This window comes from Meriones unguiculatus, chromosome 5, assembly GCF_030254825.1.
Source record: "Meriones unguiculatus strain TT.TT164.6M chromosome 5, Bangor_MerUng_6.1, whole genome shotgun sequence".
NCBI lineage: Eukaryota > Metazoa > Chordata > Mammalia > Rodentia > Muridae > Meriones > Meriones unguiculatus.
The window spans coordinates 102482451-102504950 of NC_083353.1; positions in this window are offsets into that span (position 1 = coordinate 102482451).

A 22500-nucleotide genomic window follows, 5' to 3' on the forward strand; every position below is an offset into this window, starting at 1 on the left:
TCCAGGTTGCTAAAACCACCCTCCATCAGGACCACAGGGGACATTGGATTTTACCTCTGAGATTCTTTTTCTCTAGATGCACTTTGCTGCTCCAAATTAGATTCAGAATAAAACAGTTCTTATAGTTTTATTCTTCCATCAGGTGTTGAGATAGATGATACTAGTACACATAATGCAAACATGTTTTTGGGTACAGAGAGTATACCAGGCACTATTCCAAATTCTTGGAGTCAGGGTCCCTGGCTAAGATGACTGAGTCCCTCCCTGTCTCTGAAGATCAGCATTCTACAGGGGCGGTTGCTCAGTAGATGTACTTTGTCCCTGAGATGGCTCTTCAAGGAATACAATCTGATTCTCTGCAGATTCCAGACTCTCTGCATTTCTTCTGTTCTCCAAAGACCCCCTTTACTTCTACTTAGAAAACTTAGGCATGCACACATACTGTTTTATCTGTTATTCAACTGCCCTATGAGCTAAGAGCGCATGAGATTCAGGTGGGCACAGACCCCGCTGTCAACAACCTGCTTTTATAGTTAAGAAATGACTTTGCCTCCCAACAGCAGGAAGCTATTCACTATGGGGGGAAAAAAGAAAACAGTGCTTTCCCAGGGAGAAATCATTCTTTGCATCATGAACTGGCTGGTGCATCCACTGTTAGAGTTAGTAAAGTATTCTTGATTTTAGCCTGTTCCTTCTAACAAACAAGAGGGTCTCCGGAAGAGGCTGCATGTAGCTATGAGATGGGAAGTTACAGAGTCCACATTACCAATGCTGTCCTGCTGGGGGATACTTACTGACTGCTAAGAGTAACAGCCAGGCAGAAGCACCAGGTCCCTGAGCTGAGTGGGCAAGCAGGAAGGCATTTTTGTCTCTTCAGACATGCTGTGAATGGAGAGAGCAGAGATCAATTATTGAGGAACTGGCTGAGCATCTGGCACTGTGTTACCCTAAACATAGGTACCATTTAAACTTGAAAACATCTACTCCCTTTATGTGTGTTGTTGGGGGTCATGCATGTGCGTACAATATATGTGGTCTGACTAGAAGGAAAGAGAAAAGGCCAGGTAATTCCCTAATGACATGTTAATAAATGGCAGGGTAGAATTTGAACCCCTACTACTTCAGTGGCTAAATTATAAAGCCTAGAAAATAATTTATTTAGCTCCTTTTTTTTTTTAAGTTTGGGTATAGGTTAAGCACAGGTCACATGCATGTTATAAACACATGTTATAACACTAAGCTCCAGATGCTGTTTTTCTCCAAATACCACCATAACCACTATATAGGAAATAAACAGCTAACAGGAATAAAATACAATTTTTTAAAAAACTATATGCACAGAAAGTACATAATAATTACACAAGGTAGAACATTAAACTATACTGAAAGTGACTCAGAAGGGAAAATGTAACAGAGAAAGGCTCATGGTCATTTTCAAAATTATCTCAACTGCATAAAATATATCTTCCTTGGTATGTATATGTGCATTTATATATATATATATATACATATATATATGTATATATATATACAATATCATGAATTATTATTTGCTCCTTCTTTTCCTCCTTTATTTTCACTCCCCTTTGCAATGTAGATATGCTCTATTTATATCCACAGGAAAGTAGTTTTAAAGCCATCCTATGGGTCTCTGCTCAGAGAGCAAACAGCACAGATTGTGGGCTTCCTGTTGAAAAGCATCTGTAAACACAAACCACAGAACTGTTATTCTAGACCTTGTGGCTGCAGTAGAAATACTTGTGAATTTGGCAAACTATCCAGGCATAGTTTCCATTCCACAACAACAAAAGCAGAAATCCCAAGGAAAAGGTAGGCAAAGATGTATTTCCTAAGTTCCACAGAGAATGTTCTTGAGAGAAATACAGACATCAGCCACTAAGCACTGAATGAGACAGTTATTATAAATTATAGCCATCCCCATCATACATCACAGTTCTCACTCATCTGGAAATCAGATGTGAAAAGGAAGATGTCCATGGAAAATTGTGAATTGTAGTGAAATTTTGATATTGCTATGGTTCTGTAGTAATGACTCACTTTATTGCTAAAACAAAGACAAAGAAAGACATACATGGACCAGTAATGATAGTGCTGAGTTTAGAAGAGGTGATGGCTGTGTCAAGAGCCTTGGAATCTGCAAACAAAATAATCAAATTTGAGATTTACTTTATTACTTATTATTTATTGAGCATTTATATTAAATTGTCAGCATGCTTCTTGGACTATTTGATGAACCACATTGATATAACTGACTTCAGGGTTAACAAACTTGTTATATCCATGGCCCTTCATCCTTGTCTTATTTAGCATCCTGTTAGAAGGGTATGTCCATTCCCACTGGACATAGGAGGAAAATGAGAAGCAACAGAGCTTAATTAAGCCAACTGTTTCACCCTCACAGTTAGTAAATGGTAAAGTGAAAGAGAGACTTTATATGCACCATAAAAGGCTCTGTGGGAGGGTTGGCAGAGAGTCTGTGTTTATGAAAGAGAAGCAGAGCTTCCATGCAATCATTCACAGGCCATGTAGATCTGTTATGCTATCCCGTCTATTTAAAATCTCATGATCAAGATGCCACTACAAGTAAAGCTACAATGTCTCTCAGTGGAAGCAAGCAATTGCCTTTTAAAACCCTTGGTCCTTTGCTGCTTATTTTAATGTTCAGTTAAACCATCACATATTTCATGCTTACAGCTGGTGATGCCCAGGAGATGAACACTAGAGATTTTAGCTACTGAGAGGATTTCAGAAGCACAGCAGGAATCCATCACAGAGAAATCAGTATCTATGAAACATCTATTTAAATGTAGTTCAGTCTCCTCAACTGATCTTCTGAAAGGTGACCAACACCTTAATTTTGCCTAGGACTCTTCTCACTTTGGCATTAAAGCGCAACTTCTAAGGAAACTGCCCAACGCTAGGCAAAATAAGATTGACAGTCACACTAAGGGTAAAACACTTAATGATCCTACCTGATTAAACATCAAACTACAGCATTTTTAACTGAAGCACATGGGTATCATATGTAAACACATTCACACCTAGTTCCAGAGAGAAAACTTGATGGGTCAGACAACACATAAAGCTATGTGAAAAACTCCTTAATGCGAAATATACTAGAAAAGGGAAGAAGTCTTCTCATAAGAAAGAACTAAAACCTGAAACTCAGAGATGTTTCAGACACTGCACAAATATCAGGGCCTTAGTTTCATGAGCTTTTCCACAATGACATATCTTGTCTGTAAGAAGTACAGCGATGTCTTTAAATTTAGAAAGGAAGAGACATTCCTTAAACGTGAGTCATTCATTAAATGAGAAAATAGTGCTTAAAACTCACTCTTTAAAAAATGACAAGATAGGGGGTTACTGCTCCTTTGTAAACCAGGGATTGAAAGTCCCCCAACCAAAGCTGTATTCTATACATTTAAAGACATGCCTGTGTCTCTAACATCTATTTTCCTATAATCCTCCTGATGACGGCCAGTACAGAACTAAAACTTTAATTTGAGTTCTGCTTGAGAATAGGCTGGATATGCGATCCTGACAGAAGGAAGTGGTGACAAGCATTGCTTTGGAAAAAAAATGTTTTAAAAATCATAACAAAAACCATGAAGTGTTGTATCAAGGGTAGCCTGAGGTCTTTGGTTATCTCAGAAAGTGGAAGCAGATACTCAAAACCTAGAAACTGGGGTCCAAAGCAAGCAGTTAGGGGAATGTTGAGACTTAATGTTGATGGTCTATGTGAATTTGTTAAAATGAGTGCTGTGAGATAAGGATACCAATAAAATTGTCACTGCAAAGCCTGTTACTTTGTACAATGAATAAACACTAATAAACGAAAAAAAAAAAAAAACTCCTTAATGCACTTCTCCGTTCCCCCATTCTCCTAAAGATTCTCATTCATTCTAAAGGTTCTTTCAAACGTCCCATTTTTACATTAACAAAAATGACACAGCGGACACCCTGAAATACATATATATTTTGAGCAGAAAGCTTCTATTTTAAGGTTTCTAACAGTTAACGACCTGTAATTTAACTTGAAGCAGGATTAAAAAAAAAAAAAAAAAAAAGATGGGAAAAAGTGTGGAAACATGAGAAAAGAAAGGTTGGTAACCTGGGTGAAGATGTGATCTTTCTCCTGGGGGGCTTTAATCAGCTTTGGATCAAGAATTCCAAAACAACTGACAAGAGTTTGTTTGTAGCCTATCACCCTTCCAAGGTCTGAGCCTCTAGGTAAGAATCTAGGCAAAAATTTCATTTATGAAAAAACAAAACAAAACAAACAAACAAACAAACAAAACAATGAGCTAAGCCCCCTTGGAACAAAACTCTGTTGCTCCTGGTGGTGTCTGATCAAAATAATCACTTCCAAAGCAACTAAGGAGAAAACCAATAGTGCCTAGTATGGAAAAGGAGACTAGACATAAAGAAGAGAAAGATCTCTTAGAAACCTATTGAATAATGGCATCCCAGACCATCCAAAATGTTGCATTCGTTGCTAAGACACTGGAGAGTGGTTCTTTGAAACATCCCTCCTATGCCTATAGTTTTGTTTTATTATTTCCCCAAATGCCTTTACTTTCTATTGTTTTTATTTATCCCTTTCTACTCCTCTTGTGTTCACACACACTCTCCTCTGAGTCCAGTCAGTGTTGCTTGTATGGTGTGTTTATAGGACTGACCACTCAGTATTGGATATTCAATCAGGCTTGTCCTTGGGGAATTCTAATTCTTTATGTCTCAGCAGTTGTTAATTGCTTGTAGCTCTTTATCAAGGAGAGATTCAGTGTGGAGCTCCATGAGATAAGATCTTTCAGAGAGAGGGGGAAGGCTGAGCAGGCACAGGGTGTGCCTTCTGATTCATATAGATGAACACCCACACTCATATGTAACACACACACACACACACACACACACACACACACACCCCACAAACACAGAAAAAGAGAAACAAACAGCTACACCCTTCCTCGGCTGAGAATTACTTCTATATGGCTGACAGCACAGGGGCACTCATCTGCAAGCCCAGTATATGGATGATTGAGAATTTCAAATTTGAGACTATCTTGTACTATAAAGTGAACACCTACCTAAAAAAATCCAGCTCCTATAGTATGTGATATTAGATAATGGTGATGAATGGCTGTACTACAGATTTAAATGATCACTACACCACATGCTTATGCTCATTTTAGAGGGTACACCTACTTAACCATTTGCTGTGTTTTCCCATCAGCCTCACATACTTCACCTTTATCATATCTTCAGAGGACGTCAGAGTCATGTCAAGGTCAAGTGATAGAGCCTTGCCTATTGCAAAGTATGATTTTCACACAGCAACAAAACGACAGAACACATCTCTCAGAATGCAGCCTTCTGTGTGTGTAAGGTATGCATGGGTGCATGTAAGGGTGTCAGTGAACTTGCCTGTGTGTAAGCATGTGGAGATCATGTGCCCTCCTTCTCTCACTGTCAACCTTAGTTTTAAAGACAGGGTCTATCTCACTGAGCATGGAGCTAACCACTTTGGCGAAACAGTCTGGATAGTGAGCTTCAGGGATCTACCCATCACTGCCTCTTAGTGCTGGTGATGCAGATATGTACCATGTCTGGAATCTTGGTACACATGGGGCTGAGGATCCATCACAGCTCCTTGTGCTTGCAGAACAGCACTTTGTGAGACATCTCCCAGCCCCATCAGCCCTACGGCTAAGTGACATGATGATTTATGCCTGACACACAGGAGAATGTCAAAATCTTCAAATATTGGGATGGGTTTTCTAGTAGTTCAGTGTGGACCTACATAAGATGTGAAAGGAAGGTTACATGGATTAGTAGCTATGTCACTAAGGGAATGGCAACACATGAGGAGAATATCTTTTTATTCCTGTTTTTAAAGACAGGGTTTCTCTGTCTATCCTTGGATATCCTACATTAGTTTTGTAGATCAGGCTGGCTCAAACTCACAGAGATCTGCCTGCCTCTGGCTTTCAAATGCTGAAAGTAAAGGCATATGCCACCATGCCTGGCTGAGAGAAAGAATCTTTAAAATTAAGTATAAATACTCAACTATAATATATAACTACATTTAGAAACAGACGACTTAAAAATTAACATGAAGTCATTTTGTTGTTGTTAGTAAGAAGGCAGTCTGTAGATAATATTAAATATCTGGGTAACTGTCCTTGTTTTAACACACACACACACACACACATACACACACACTAGATTTCACACATCTTCACATTCATGAAATGGCTGCTAGATTTTTAAGACATCAAACCCATATCTCAAGTTACGGTAAGGAAAAAGCCACAGAAACCATCCTGCAGTCTATTATTCAGATGAGAAATTCTTCTCTCAATGTGGTCAGTTCTTTTTGGTTCTGAACATGTCACTGTCTCCTGAAAAGTTGCTGCTTCTAAAAATAAGAGCACAGACTTAGGTGGCTGGGACTCTGTTTCCAAGCATGCTCAGGGAAATGTCATACAGTCTCCCTACTTCAACCAGCTTCTTTCATCTGGGATCTAACAACTCTTTAACAGTACCCTAAACTACTGACACTAATGAAGCATAAGCTAGTATATCTCCATCAAATTTTAAAATTCCATATCAAATATTGAAGATGAGGAGATAACGAGTGAGAAAGAGGGAGAGAGAGAGGAGATTCCTTGGAGAGTTCTGGAGAATGTGGAGGGCAGGGGTGTTCTCTGTTCTCTGAGTGCATCTTTGGAAGCCTACCTGAGCATATATGGGCCCCCACACTTGCTTAACTAAAACTCACCAAGAAGCAGTAGGCTGGCGAGAACCACTCTAGCACATTTTTCACAGGTTTTAGGCACTTTTAGAAGGCCATTCACTTGCTCAGTAGCAGCCACTGTCTCACATTTGCTTCATACTGGATTGTATTTTAAGAGAAATTGCCTCTTCAGCCCCTACTGCTAATGCGCAAGGAATCACAAGGACACATTGGGTTCCAGGCTGCTAGTTCTGCTCCAAAATATCTGAACCCCCCTGTTTTCAACCCACTTTCATCTTCCTTGCAAAAATTAAAACAGGATGAACTCCATATACAGCCCAGGTGGCACTAATAAAAACAAAAACAAAAAATAAAACAAAATAAAACAAAACAAACGAACAAAAAAACTGTATTTGCATCCTCATCTGAACACATTATCCATCTTTGCACAGACTGAAGACACATTTTCTTTACTGATGGATGTTCTTTACTCTCATTTCTGAATTGCCTTAACTTCCTTAGGGTCTTTCAAAATCGACATCAAAAGCCAGTTGATAATCTCTCTAGTAATTACCACTAGTTAAGTATTACAAACACATGACAGTATCAAGGTGCTTCTGCACATCTATTGCCAAGTTCTATGCCCAGATGATGTCCACACACTCTCAACTCTGCCTATCCCAAATCTGCATTGCTCCATTCTGAGAGCCAGAGTACCATACAGTGTGGCTTGGACTGGATAATGATTGTGGAAGTTAGAATAAAATACAGCAGGGTTAACCCACTGTGTGCCCAGCGCTGCAGAAGGCCTAAGGCACCTATTCCATTTAACCAAAGACTGGCAGCGCTGACAGATGGGTTTCCCGGATGAACGTGAAACTGAGAATTCAAATACAAAATATTTCTTAGAATTTGAAAGGGCACAGAAAAGACACAGAGAAGTGCCATGAAAAATGAAAGAGTACAGAGGCCAAGGAGCAAGGGAGGATGGCTCAATGGCCAAGAGCATGTCCTATTCCTCCAGAAGACTAAGTTTGGTTCCTAACATCCACAAAGACCCAAGCTCAGCCCTCAGTACCCACACTCATAGCTTACCTGTAATTCCAGAACAAAAGGAGGCTAATATCCTCTGCTGACCTCAACTGGTGTATGTGACATACTTACACATGCATACACATACATTTGTATTTTTAAAGTATTAAAACAATATTTTTGGTTGAAAGTGTGGCTCAATGGCAGTGTTTGCATCACATGTGGGAGGTATTAATTAGGCTTAAACCACTTGCCACAAAATATATTTTTTAATTATTTTATGCATATGGATGTTCTGCCTATATATGTCTACCATGTGCATTTCTGGGGTCTTTGGAGCAAAAAGACAGCATTGACCCTGGAACTGTATTTGTGAGTCACCATGGGAATGCTGGGAATAAAACCAGTGTCCTCTAGAAGAGCAGCCAGTGCTATTAACTGCAGGACTATTTTTCCAGCTATACCACAAAATATTTTTTTAAAAAGTACTATCCTGCTAGAAGAAGGCAAAAGAAGACCCTGGGAAGTAAATTAGTAAGATGTTTGGCTTAAGTCTAAGTAAACCAAATACTTTGGTGAATATACATTTCCTAGATAGGCTAACTAAATAACAAAAACAAATAGTTTTTTTTTTCTTTTTTTTTCTTTATTAATTACACTTTATTCACTTTGTATCCCCCCTGTGGTTCCCTCTCTCCTCCCATCCCAATCCCTCCCTTCTTCCACCCTCTGCATGCATGCTCCTCCCCAAGTCCACTGATAGGGGAGGTCTTCTTTTCCTTCTTTCTGATCCTTGTCAATTAGGTCTCATCAGGAGTGGCTGCCTTGTCTTCTTCTTCTTCTTTTTTTTTTTTCAATGCAGTTTATTCAGGAACCTTGAACAATCCTCGGACCCTGGGGAAAGCCAGCCCACAGCTTAAATAGCCTCTGGGTAGCCAACCCAGGCGTGCCACGTGTGCAATGCAGATAGGTCCACATTAACAAAGGAAACACATTTAATTATGAATATCCAAGGACTATTCCTCAAAGACAGACTATAGGTTGTTGTGTGTAAAAGGATGCAGTAATGAGCTGAATAGTGTCCCAAAGGTGTTAAGTCCCAACCCAGACCTCTATAAGTGTCACATTCGATTCAAGTGAAGCTTTTTCGGTTGCATCCTATAATGGAATGACCTTCTTGAAATATCCAGGTGTGTCCTTCCTATCACTGTATGCATCCTTAAAAGAGAGTTGTTGATGGATACTTGATGGACAAGAACAGATGAGGAGCAGGCAGTATGACCATGGAAACAAGTGACTGAAATGAGGCATCTACAAGTCAAGGAAGGCCAGTGGCCACAAGGAGCTCAGAGGCCAAGGCCAGAAACAGACTCTTCCTATTCTTGCGTCCTAGTTAATACAGGGGAGAGAAGCAGGATTCCAGATCCAGTGGTGTCTCTGGTGATCACGGCTGTGAGATGACTGGCTTTCACCTGGGAAGATGCTTGCCATTCAGAATGCTCCTAAAGCAAAGGGATAACAATTGCCAATGCAAACTGTTTGGAGCCTACACAGTTGGTGTGGAGGGAGGAGCTGCTTTCTCCACAGTTCCTGAAGCTCAGGAGGAGGAGACCATTCACTTGCTTGGAATGGAGAATCACTCCTCCAACCTGGCAGTTAAGTTTTGAAACATCTCATCCCTAGGATTTAATCCCTTCCTGCTAGAGAGTTTTGTACCAAAGCCAAACTTACACACCCTTAAACTGTCAATCTCTCTCCTCAGGCCAGCGCTCTAGAACACTTGCTTGCTTACTCTAGAAGCCCAAATACCAACTAGAGGTGTTCCTTGACTTATAGTGGAAACATGATCCAGTAAACATATGGCAAGTTGAAAACACTCCAAATTGCAAATGCAGTTGACACATCTAATCTACCAAACATCCATAGGATCACGGAATATTCTTTAGTGTCACAGTTGTCCTTTAAGATGGATGTAAGGCTGATTGGATACTGTGGTTTGTTGCCCTTGCCAGCATGGTGGAGGAGCATCCAGCTTCAGGTTGCTAGCCCAGGAATAGGCTTAAAATTTCAAATCACAGTACAATTTCCATAGGAAGCTTATTACTTTTGAAACATCTTAAAAATTTAAACGGTATAATCTGAGTCATCTGAACTCGGGGCCCATCTGTATCTTGCTGTGCAGTTTACGGGCACCCCCAGGCACCTTTCCATGTCTCTGTATTGAGTCACTTCATTATTCCTTTAATCTGGAATGCTCTGAAACTTTCCCAAGGGACCCATGTTATAAAAGAGCTGAAGATGCTGCATATTCAAGATGGAAGGAAGGGTGTTCTCATACAGACATTCCACTGTCTATTACACTAGGAAGCTCTTAGAGGACAAAGCCAGCTTTCCTGGCAGTGTCAGTGTAGATCTTATTCTGTAAGTGTAGATCTTATTCTTAGTGATACAAGCCAGTAGTCAATAAAACACAGTTACAGAAACAGAATCTCAGAAAATATGAGATCCTAGTCTCTGCGGTCTTGATCCTATCCTCCACTTCAGAAGAAGGGATGGAATATAGAAACACATGTATACAGGAAGCAATGCCCAATGCCCTACACAACATTCTTCTTCCATGGACAACTCAGGTACCATGAAGCTATATGCTAGGAAATGTCCGCTGTCAGTCCAGAGCCTACCTCTTCTCTCAGGGTGTTCAAGCACAGAAGCACACAGGGCTGGGAAGGATGAAGTGGAGCCAGAATGGGTGGGTCTGCAGGAACCCAGTGGGGGCTGGGAGTGCTGGGAGTGGGGAAGACTTCTCTGAGGATCTTAGTGTTACAACTTTCTTGGTCTATAGCAGTGGGGGTCCGCTTGGCATCAGACCAGAAGGAAGGAAGCCTGGCGAGCAAGTGGGTCGAGGAGCCCAATGCGGTGGTGAGCAGTCAGAGGGACTCATGATTGAAATTTTCAGGGTTTGGACACAACACAACCTTGCTCTAGCTCCATGCCAGTTTCCCTGGTGGCACAGTCCCTGTGCTTCACAGTCCATCATATGGAGACATTCAGTAGACTGTTTTAATGCTACACCGATGAGAAACATGTGCAAATTTTGTTGTGCTGAATATCAATTTAGGCACATGGGGAGGTTATGCAAACACCTACTGATGAAAAAGTACAAACCAGCAAAACAAGACTCCCCTAAGCCTCTTTATGTTCAATATAAAGGAATTACTAGCCACGTGTTATAACACTAACTGCAGAAAACAGCATGCTAGAGCCCATGACTATTTTGAAGATGTATCAGAACACACCCCTGAAAGTACCAGGAAGCACTGCCATTAGATTCCAGGCAGGTGGTGAGGTAGGCAATGAGCAGCAAGCATGATGTAGCCAGACATGGAGACCACTAGTGTTTCTGAGGCAATGGGCTTCATTCTCACAGATTAAATTGCACAAAAGACAAATTTTCAGAGAAGTTCCTCACCTGAGCAAAGTTCCTCACCCAGAGATTGCTGAGAACAGGATGACAAAAGATGAGACCTGGTTTCTCCAAAACACCCCACATACTCTGGGACCATGTTATTTGTCTGCAGGCAAAAGAGCAGACTTCTAAAACTTCAACCATCAAGAAAACCTGGATCCTTCCTCAGGACCTCTGTCAGGTGACCCTCTGATCACGTGACTCCTTTCTAGGACCACAGTCTTCCCTCAGCACAGGCTAAGTTTTGTCTCCACCATAGCGTACCCATCCTTATACACATTCTAAATTAAAAGTCGTCACTTTAAGCATAAGAAAGAGAACTGAACATAATAACCCCCCAAAATTGATCATGGTAATTCTATAAATTGATTTCAGATGACAGTGAAGGTGATGATTACCCGTAATTTTCAACTTGACACAAACCTGAAAACACAGGTGAAAACGTTTCACTGAAGGATTGGCTACCTTGGGTTGGCTTGAGGGCAATTCTGTGAAAGACTGTCTCAGTTTAATTCACAGAGCGGGGAGGGGCCGGCTCACTAGGAGAGGCAGTGTTTCCTAGGCAAGGGATTCCAAACTGAGTAAGAGTGTAGAAATATAGCTGAGGAAGATGAGCAAGTGGGGTGTGTTGTCATTATAGTTCCGCTCTCGACTGTGGAGATGCAGGGACTAGTTGCTTCAAGCTCCCACAGCTTTGGATTCCCTGTAAGAACAGACTGTAACCTGGAACAGTAAGCTAAAATTAACCCTTCTCACCTGAGTTGCTTTTTGTCAAGAGTATTTTTATCACACCAACAGACATAAAGCTAGAGGAGTGGCATTTGCCTTTATAGCAGTGGAGAATCTCAGTGAGCCACCAGGAAGTCACATCTATTTCCAATCCTGGGAATAGCACTGAGAAGAAAAAAAGTCTCATTTATCCCATTTAAATATCACCAAGTTTTTGAGCTGGAGAGATGGCTCAGAGGTTAAGGGAACCACTTGCTCTTCCAGATGGTCCTGAGTTCAATCCCCAGCAACCACGTGGTAGCTCGAAACCATTTATAATGAGATTTGGTGCCCTCTGCTGGCTGTTAGGCAGAACACTTTATACATAATAAATTAAATAAATAAATATATTAAAAAATATATACAGCCAAATTTTGATGCAACTTTATCCAAAAGTTAACATAAGTTATGAGTTGGACTCTAGTATCAATATTTTTATAATTTCTTCAAAACTCAAACTATCTATACATTTCCAATCCATGCCACTTTTTGTATCCCATGGGCCAAACATGCAGAAGCTCTTCCAAGTTCTTCATCATATTGTGAGTGTAGGATGAGCATATAATTTAGAGGTGGAATGTTGGCCTCGTATGAGTGAAATACAGGATTCCACCACTAGTATAACAAAAAGAATAAAAGGGGAGGGGGATGAAAAAGAGAGTGAGAGGAAAGAAAGAGAGAGAATGAGGAAGGGAAGAAGAAAAAGAGGGGAAGAAGAAAAATGAAGAGGTGAGATGAAGGGAAAGGAGGTGAAAAGTAAGGATATCTGGAGGGAAAGAGGGAGAGAAGGAAGAACGGAGGAAAGGAGAAAAAGAAGTGATGTGAAAAGGAAGGAAGAGAGAAGGGGGAAGGAAAGGGAAAAGAAGTGTGATAGAGGAAGGCAGAGAAAGTATGGAAGGAGAAGAGGAAGAGAAGAAAGGGAAGAATGGAGAAAGAGAATGAAGAGAGAGAGAGAGAGAAGAAGAAGGAGAAGGAGAAGCCAGAGACCTTGAAATGAGGGTGGGATGGAAGGAAAGAGCAAAAGTGAGAGATAAAGAGAGAAAGAGGTAGACTGATAAAATATCCTGGAGATTTAATGCAGTAGTAGACTGCTCACAAGACCCTGAGCTCCATCCCTAGCATGAAAAAGAAAAAAGGAGGGAGGAAGGGAGAAAGGGTAGAAGGAAGGGAGGAAGGAAGAAAGGAAGGAAAGAAGAAAAGAGGAAGGAAGGAAACACTTAATACATGGGTGTAGTTTATTTCAACTTTAGCCTCCAATTGTTGTGTTTATGCTGGCTCTCAGGAACCTCGGGGAACTCACTGTGCACTCAAGCCTTGGCCCGGACACTGGTGATAGCAGTGTACCAAGTACCTGGCTTTCCTCCATGATTAGCACAGTCTTGCATGGAGAAAAGACTCAGGGAGTTACCAAATAGGTGTTGCACAGCTGCCTGGAACTCCAGCCTCTTGTCAAGTCAGCAGGGCAGACACAGGGTGAAGCATCTCCTTAGTTCTGGCCAGCAGTCTCTTACCTGTGTGAGGACAAAATGTAGGCGTGGTTCTTCCTGGCAAGTCCCTTTTCTCCAGACCCAGGAGGCTTCTGGGGTTTGCACCTTTAGTCAGGATTAGGAAATTTTTAGCCACATCTATGAGAATTTGGGACAAAGGGTCTGAAGGATCAATAGAAGATGACAGATCAGGTGGAGAAGAGGAGAAAGACAGGAGGCAGCAAGACTCTGGGCAGGAGATTGTAGAAGTTAGAAACAAAAGGTGTGAAGGAGTTTGGTACATGTGAGAAATAACCAGAACATAAAAGGGAATTCTAAGAAATGTGTATAGTTGCCTCCCTACATGATGGTTTGTTTCATTTTTGCAAAAGGGTTTTTCACTTTGGCAGGGAGCACAGCATCCCTCCTACCCGGGCTTCTCTAGAGTTACAACATGGGTATGATCTCCTATGCTTGACTTCTTCATGATAATATAGAAAACCATCTGAATTGTTTTCAAATGACCTTTTGGTGTCTTGACCCTGTTGTTTCGGCATGTCCCAGTGAGTTTTTCACTTTAGAGTGTCTGGATTTCTATTTCATGCTGCAGTGGAAACATAACACTCACATTTGTTTCGTTTCTTCATTCTGTTTTGTTTCTGTTGTCCAGACAGGCATTCCTGGAACTTTCCGTGCAACTCAGGCATGTGAGAAGCTGAGGATCCTCCTGTGACTCAGTTTCCTGAGTGCTGGGAATACAGGAGGGCAGCATCATGCTCAGTTTGTGTTTCTTTTTATGATCTTACAGACCAGACTGCAGAGAAGACAGGGTGAGAGGTCCTGCAGTCCAGGAGTGATGGAAAAGAAACCGCAGAATTTCCTTCCTCCATTCCATTTTAAAGCCATTCAGAAAGTTCCATGCCCCAAGATGTTTGTCCCCTGACCAACCACCTTGCCTGTAACTTATTTAGAAACATATTTCTATTCAGAAATATTTAGAAACATATGTTGGAGTAAGATCCCATATCCTAAAATAATATTCTTGGAGAAATAAGTGCATCCTAGAGTCGTCTATGTGCCAGACAATCTCATTTCCTCCTCATCCCAGCCTCGCAGGCATTGGTTTTAGGGGGAAGCACATTATAATGTACTAGGATTTGAACTGTATCTCCAAAGGAAGCTCAAGATGGTGTGGTACTGACAGAGAATGGGACAATGTTTGAAAATAAGGCAGATGTAGCTAGCTAGGAAAAGCTCATTCTGACACATGGAGTTTTATGCAGTCATAAAGAAAAATGAAATTGTATTTTTTCCTGGAAAATTGTTTCAACTTGAAATCATTGTATGAAGTAAAATAAAACAATCTTAGAAAGGCACATATGGCAGGGTTTTTCTTTTTAAATTTGTGGCTGCTGGCTTGTATGTTAATAATAAAAACAGATCTACATGTCCATATATAAAGATATAGATATAGATTTTAAAAGTGGGAGAAGAGGGTTGAGAGAATATAAAGAAAGGAGTGAAAACCTGGGAGGGAACAGGGAAAAAATTATGGTCCTAGCAAAGCACATGGTATCCTTTAATGAAATGCATTTATGAAATCCCTTAATGAAATGCATCATTATTCACAATAAATACACACCAGCAAAATTTCAGGGATAAATGAAAAAAAAAAACAAAACAAAACATGAGCACAGATACAGGAAGAAGATGAACAGATGAAAACGGCATCAGACTCAGGAGTGACATGTGTGTCAGCCAAGGAAATCAAAGGTTGCCTACAAAGACCTGATGTTGAGATAATGGTAGTAGGTGTGCTTGTCTGTGTGTGTGTGTGTGTGTGTGTGTGTGCATGTGCGTGTGCCATTACTTTTTCATGGGGAGTATGGCCCTGTCAAATATCCTGAGCTTGAACTTCTGGTCCCTAGAATTACAAGATGATTTGTTTTTCTAATTTAAGCAACCCAGTTTGCAGTATTGCATAAGGAAGGCCTGGCGAATTCAGGTAGAGGCTTTTGGCCATCCTTACTTTGACTTGGACAAACTGTGCCTTTTACATGAAGCATCATCACCCTCCAGCCTCCTCAGCTGAAAAACGCAGATCATGGTGTGTGCTACTGACGGAACTTTCAAACATGGCTTAAACTGAACTGTTTGTCATCTTTTGACCTCAGTTTATTTCACTGATTAGGAATTTTAGAAATGGCAACTTATGCCAGAATTTTTGCAAGTAGGAGCTGAATGATGGCTTGGTTGGCGAACTGTTGCTGTTCCGGGATGAGGACCTGAATCCGAGTCCTAGAACCCAGGGAAAGAGGAAAGATGTAGTAGTACATATATGTAATTGGAGTGCTGGGGAGGTGGAAGCAACACACACATACACACACACACACACACACACACACACACGCACGCGTGCGCGCGCACACATTCACATCTTTGCAGTCATTTCTTACTGTTTATGAGTTAAACAATGAAGACATTATTTGGTTAAAGATCATACCCAGGGACATAGCAGAGTTGGTCTAAAATCAGATTTGATTGACTCAAAAGAGATTATGAAATTTTATTACAAAGACAGATGGAATTTTCTGTAGCATCCGAGTGGGTCCTGAGAAGCAGGATGCATAGGGGGCCCAAGAGAGTGGGGAAAACCATATACAGTGGCGGGTGAGTGTAGCATGTATTGGGCAGTTGAAGTTCAGGGTTGGCCAGTCTTATCTGGCTCTGTCCCTTGTTTCCTATCCTCTGCGGCTACCCCGGGAGTTGATGTTAACATCCACTGCCTTCTTCAAGAGCCCTTGTTTCATCTTTCTGATGTATTCATGTTCCCTGCAAGCATCCAAGTGAGCCAAAGCTGTCCAGTTCCTGGGGCAACCCAGCAGGCTTCCTTCTTTCAAAGCCTGTGGCAGTGCCCTAGGCAGTATGAGAAGAGAGCGCCCTGAGTAAGGGAACCCGTGACACAGCCACACTCTTCTGATCTGAGTTCACCTTCACTTCACACACAAACACTGCCCTGGTTCCTGAGCCTCAGTGCCTGTCACACTAGGGCAATCACTCAGTTCACTGGGGAGGGCCCACTTTGGGGCTACCATTACACCGATTCTGGCTGTACTGTATTTATTTTGAAGAACAGATGAAAAGTTCAAACATAAGACAAAAAAGAATACTCAAGAGCCCTGGTCTGGTGCATGCCTTATCTTTCCTTTCCTGTATTTTCATAAAAGGAAGGATGACACACACAGTCTTGGAAGCTTTGCCTTTAACGAACACAGAAATGTGTCTCTAAAGCAACTCATCCTCATTCTCTGATTCTAGAGGACAATATATACCAAAGAGCAAACATAGCAAAAAGGTAAAAGAAAGAAAACAGCCTAGAAATCACTCAGCCCAGAGTTAGGTTAATGGCACTTGTGGTTACTCCTCTTCTAATCCCAGCATAATTGGTGAGGTTTTGTGTTTACCTGGAGAAGGTTTTATCCCTTCTGGGCACTCACTACAAAGGGATACACACAGAAATTTTAAAATGGAATGATTTAATCTCTCCCCTTTGTAAGAAAGTTGCCAGTTAATGAAACGTCTGGGAGAATTTGTAAATGTTGCCTGACCCTGATCTGAGGCTACCCAGGGATTGAAAAGCAGCCACGCAACCGTGCTTTAGCACACTTAAGTGGAGTGAAGTGAGCGTAGAGTGCCAAACAGAGGGTAGAATCCCAGGAACATATGTAATAACCTACAGACATGGTAACTTTAAAAACAATCTAAAATTAAGTTACTCATGTTAAAACAAGAAAAAGAAACAGTGTTCTAGTTCCAAAGTTGCCTTGGCAGGAGAAGTGGTTTAGAATTACAATGAGGATGAACCTTCCCTGACAAACCCAAGCATATTCTCTTTATTGACTCAACACCAGTCTGGTGACTAATATCTTAAGGCAAAATTTGCTCCCTGTCTACTTTTGTTCTTTTTTCCTTTATCCTCCTGACCCCTGACACTTCTATTTGCTTTATGAAGAATGCTCCAGGTCATATATATCCAAGGAGTTCTCTAAGGAGACCAAGCAGGTTTCAGCTTGCATGCTGAGAGTACCTCTCACTTCTGGCCAAGTTGTCTCCATGATCCATGGTTCCTTGTGCATTGTGCAGAATTAGAGCTGACATCCTGAAATATGGAGACAACAGGAAACGTGATGTGTATGACAATCTTTGCTGGAAGGAGTTGTCAGGAGATGGGTCAGTAAATACTGGAGTCATGGGGCCCAGCGGGGAAAGAAGACAGGTGGCATCCGTGAAGGCCAGTTTTGCCCAACACAGGGACAGTAAACAGGAGGAACATCAGTGAAGCCTCCTGAGGGCAGAGTAATCTAACAACCCACTTGAGTTTTCTCAACAGAGAAGTGTCAAAAATCTAGCCACCTAGACCCTACATCCAAAGCACCCATTTCTCCCTTGTATGCATAGGCTCAAATAAGTGCCTTACTTCTGCATGACTCATTCCCAACTAAAATGGGCTGGACTTCCATGCTCAGATGCAAAGGTCAGATGATTGAGTGGGATATTGTAAATGCAAGGACAGACAGCTCACTCCACAGTGACTTGTACATCCTGTTTTCTGCCTTTCAGTCAAGACTCACTCACGATTGTGTGATACAACACTGAATTAGTCTCGGATGAAAGTCTTAGTCTTGCAGAATTTGGATTAATAGGAAGGAGGGACGTGGAAGAAAGACAACTGGAAAGATGAAGGGTTAATAGGTTACTGACTAGGAACATTCTAGAGTGTGCATTTCCAATACTTAACAGATTCACTGAGCCGGTCATACTAAATAACTGGCAAACCCAGACAAGTCTCTGTCTGGGTTTCTGTCCTCAAAATGTGCACAATCTAGGATTGAGGACAATTGTACCCACAGAGTTAACACAAGAGAGAGAGAGCCCATCCAGAAATTTGGGAAACACAAACAAGAAAAGGTCCTTCCTGGATATGGTAGAATATACAGAAAGGAAGTAATTTTTTTTTTTTTTTTTTGGTGGAACTTCAAAATTCAAAATTTAATTCAAGGTTAATTAGAGAACAGCAGAGAGAGGAAAAGGCTTGCTATAATGGGCAGGACAGTTCTCCTCATCCCTAGGTACCCAAGTACAAATCTAATTGAAGCCTTAGGTCATCAAATAGATTATCTTAGGCTATCTGTATGGGATCAACTCAATTGGCTTAAAAGTAGTTCTCTCTGACTGTCTCCAGAAGATATGAGGGGGGGAAAGAACTGATTTAAAGTATGAGAGAAAATCATGATACCATTGCTAGCAAGGCTGCCTGGAAGGCATGAAAAGGGACCAAGGAGGCCTGATAATTAACATGGAATATAAGATACATATGTCTTTTCGACTATATAAGACTGATCATATGTCTTTTTGACTATATAAGACTATATCAGACTATATAAGACTGATAATACATATGTCTTTTCGACTATATAAGACTATATCAGACTATATAAAACTGATAATTAACATGGAATATAAGATACATATGTCTTTTCGACTTAAAAAATTGAATAATCTTAAAAGAGATTAATTTTCAGAAACTTCTAAAAAATAATGATCCCTTCATAGACCTCAGTTTTGGCCTAAACAGAAGACCCAGTGTGGTATACTATATTGAGGTATGTGACTAAAAAAAAAAAAAGTGAATTTTTAAAGTGTAGTTTTGAGCACCAAAATATATTGTCATAACAGTGTGAAATATATGAATGTTTTCAAAAGTCTCCTTTCTTTCTGAAAGGAGAGAACAAATTCATAGACGAAAGAGCTCTGTGAATATAATAATGCCTTATACTTCTTACCACCCCAAGCTAAGCCTTCTGAGTGGCTTTAAAGTGTAGATTTCTTATCTGGAAAACAGATGTCATCTCACCCAAGGCTTGTCAACAGCTTCTGCTTTCCTCATGTCAATATGCTATACCTTACCCTGAAATGACCACTCGGCTACCATGCAGATCATTTGGAAATGAGATCATCAGAGAGATAAATACATTCAAATTCACCTTGTGCTTCTGGACATCTAAGAATACATTAAGTGTAGCATGTCACAGATCATGATTAGCAATCCACATGCACACATGGGTAGCCTTCTTCCAGTAATCTTTGTGCCTGCTAGGGATGCTTCTTCAATCCTCAAGCCAGAAATGTGGCATTTCTGTCATCTTTCTTGGCTCACACATAATTCTAGACTTTCTCTTCAGTCAGAATTCCCACCAAGCAGTAGCTTCAAGTCTTCTATGCATATCAGCAAGAGAAAATCAAGAATCATATGGACAAAGATTAATAAATAAAAGAAAATCCACAAGTTATTTCTGTAGTCTTCTTCTACTCTATAAAGAAAAAAGAAAGAAAGAAAGAAAAAGAAATGGTCCAATGCTTCTTATCATGAAGACCATGGACAAGAGAGCTATGTATCACCATCAACCTTCAAGTTCAACTCTTTGAATGCATCCCTGTGCCAAACCTTAGAGGACTCTGTAATGGTGTCTTGACATTGGGGAATTCAATGAGAGTCATGAGGACAGCAAGCTTTGATTCTGATGTCATTCATGCATATAATACCTTTTTAATTAAAAGTAATGAAACTCATACTTGAGGAGTATGTGATAGGAAAATGCCACTTTTAATCTTTCATCTTCTCTAAGGAGCCAGGCAGAAGTTATGGAATCATCCCTGCGCTGTTGAATACAGTCAGCAAATTAAAACCAGTTGAGTGAATAAAACTTCATCTTTGTAAAAAAAAAAAAAACAAAAAACAAAACACTACTATTCACATTAGTAACTAGACTTAACATTATGCATCATCTGGATGCTGCTAGTAATTTGATCCATTCTTTAAAACTCATTATTGCTCAGGCCTGGTGAGAGTCTTGTAGAAAAACTTTGTAAGCATGCATGTATTTGGTACCATAACTACTGAGAAAGGCACACTTCCTCCAAGATTTTAACCGCTTTCCAAACTTTACCATCATTTCTCAGACTTCTTTGCTTGGTAAGAACTTAAGTCTGGGAAGATACTTAGAAGCAGTTTGTAACCAAATAACTTGAAGAACAGCTGCAACAAACCCAATGTGTTTCTTGGGAAAGCATGAGTGATTTGATAAACATTTTATAGAGATGACAATTTTCTATTGCTTGAGAGTATATGCACTGTGCAATATCTCATGAGAATGAGTTACCACATCACCAGTTTAATATTACTCTTGATGATGCCTTGAAGCTTAAGTGTCCTCCACAGGCTCGTGTGTTTGTACGCTTGATCCCCAGACGTTGGCACTGCTTAGGGAATTTGTGGAACCCTTTCTATGTGGGTCATAGTTAGAAGCATAGGGCAGGAAGGGTGAGTTTAGAGTGTCTCATTGCAAACCTAACCTTTATGCTGCCTAGGTGGCCACTGAGCTATGAGCACTCCTGATTACCCTACCACAGACAAGGCTGCTCCCATCACCATGAATGTAGCTGCCATGCCCTCCCCACAAGGAAACTTAGCTAATATAAATTATTCCCGCCCTAAACTGCATCTCCAGGTGTTTGGCCCTAGTGAAAAGAAAAGTAACCAATAAAGTATTTGAAACTTGTTAGGATATCCTCCTACTTAAAAGAAAAGCTTACAGTAAACTAGTAGCCACGTTATATCTATAGCAGGCCCCCTGTGTCTTATATTTACTTCATTTCTTCTTTGCTTCAAAAGACTGTACCTGGTTACCAGCAGGATCTGTTTGTGTGAGGACCTTCTGTGACATCTGTATAACAATGATACTTATCAGAACATGTCCTCTTAGTAGCAAAATTAGGATGGGTAACTGAATTCACAAGAGAGTCAAAGAAAGAATTACAGATTGGGGTACAGTGGATAGAGAAGCTTGCCAGGGAGGACAGCCAGTTCTCAATTATTGTCTGCACCTGCATCCAAATTTGTCATAAGGGTACTTAAAAATTTTTAAATATTTACTGATTGTATACAATGCAAGTGAATACTAGAGAACTTTGAAGGAATGAGATAGAATTTGTTGCTAAGAAATCCTCAAGATGCCTCCTAAAACTGAGTTCTATAATTTAATAACCATCTTATAAGATAGAAATACCAATGTCAAATTAAATATATCACAAGTTATAGACGTGTGGCTTCTTTAAAGTGTGTTGGGTTTTACCCCCATCCTCTACAATGAAAAGCAAATTATGAAGATAAGGAGAAAATAATGTAATAACCCTAGGCTGGCCTTTAGCTTTTTCAGAGTTATACTATGATTTCAATGTATACTTACTCCCCAGAAATTAATGTGTTAGAATTTTGACAGATGAGAAAATTAGGAAGAGACTGAACCAAAGACCTCTACCTTCACAAATAGGTTCATCCACTCAAGGGTTTCCTTGATAGTAAGCATCGCAGACAACCAGCTTGCCTGATCACAAGTCCAGCCTGAATCAAATGACTCTTGCAGGAGTACACTCTGATTCATTTTGCGTGGCAGTAGAAAACAAAATGTCAGAAGCAAAGTCTCAGCTGAATTGTGACAAATTGGATTATGGAAACAAAGAAAGCTCTGACACACCGGTATCCATGAGGAGGGAGGCAACAGCCTCTGCAGGAGCCTGGGCTGCAATCAGTCCTTCCAATGTCAACACGTAGGTGTTAGGTGGTAGTGACACTCAAAAGCATGCATCAAGATAAAGAGACTTGACCGTGAGCCCCACACAATCAAAATGGGTTTTTTCTTTCTTTCCTTTCCTTTGTCATAGGAAGTATTGGGTCACGCTGGGGAAGAACTGGGATGGGGCCCAGGTTTGTCCTTGGCTCGCAGCAGCAATAGCCTGGTGCGCTGTTACCACCAGCAGGCATGGACCGATGACAAAGACTGCTGTGGTGTTTTCTACACACTGTAATGTTCCCCGAACCTTTCACAACTGTGGCTTTTCTGCTTGTTTTCCTTCAGAGGTGACTAGCTGTCCCAAACAAAAACCGGCCT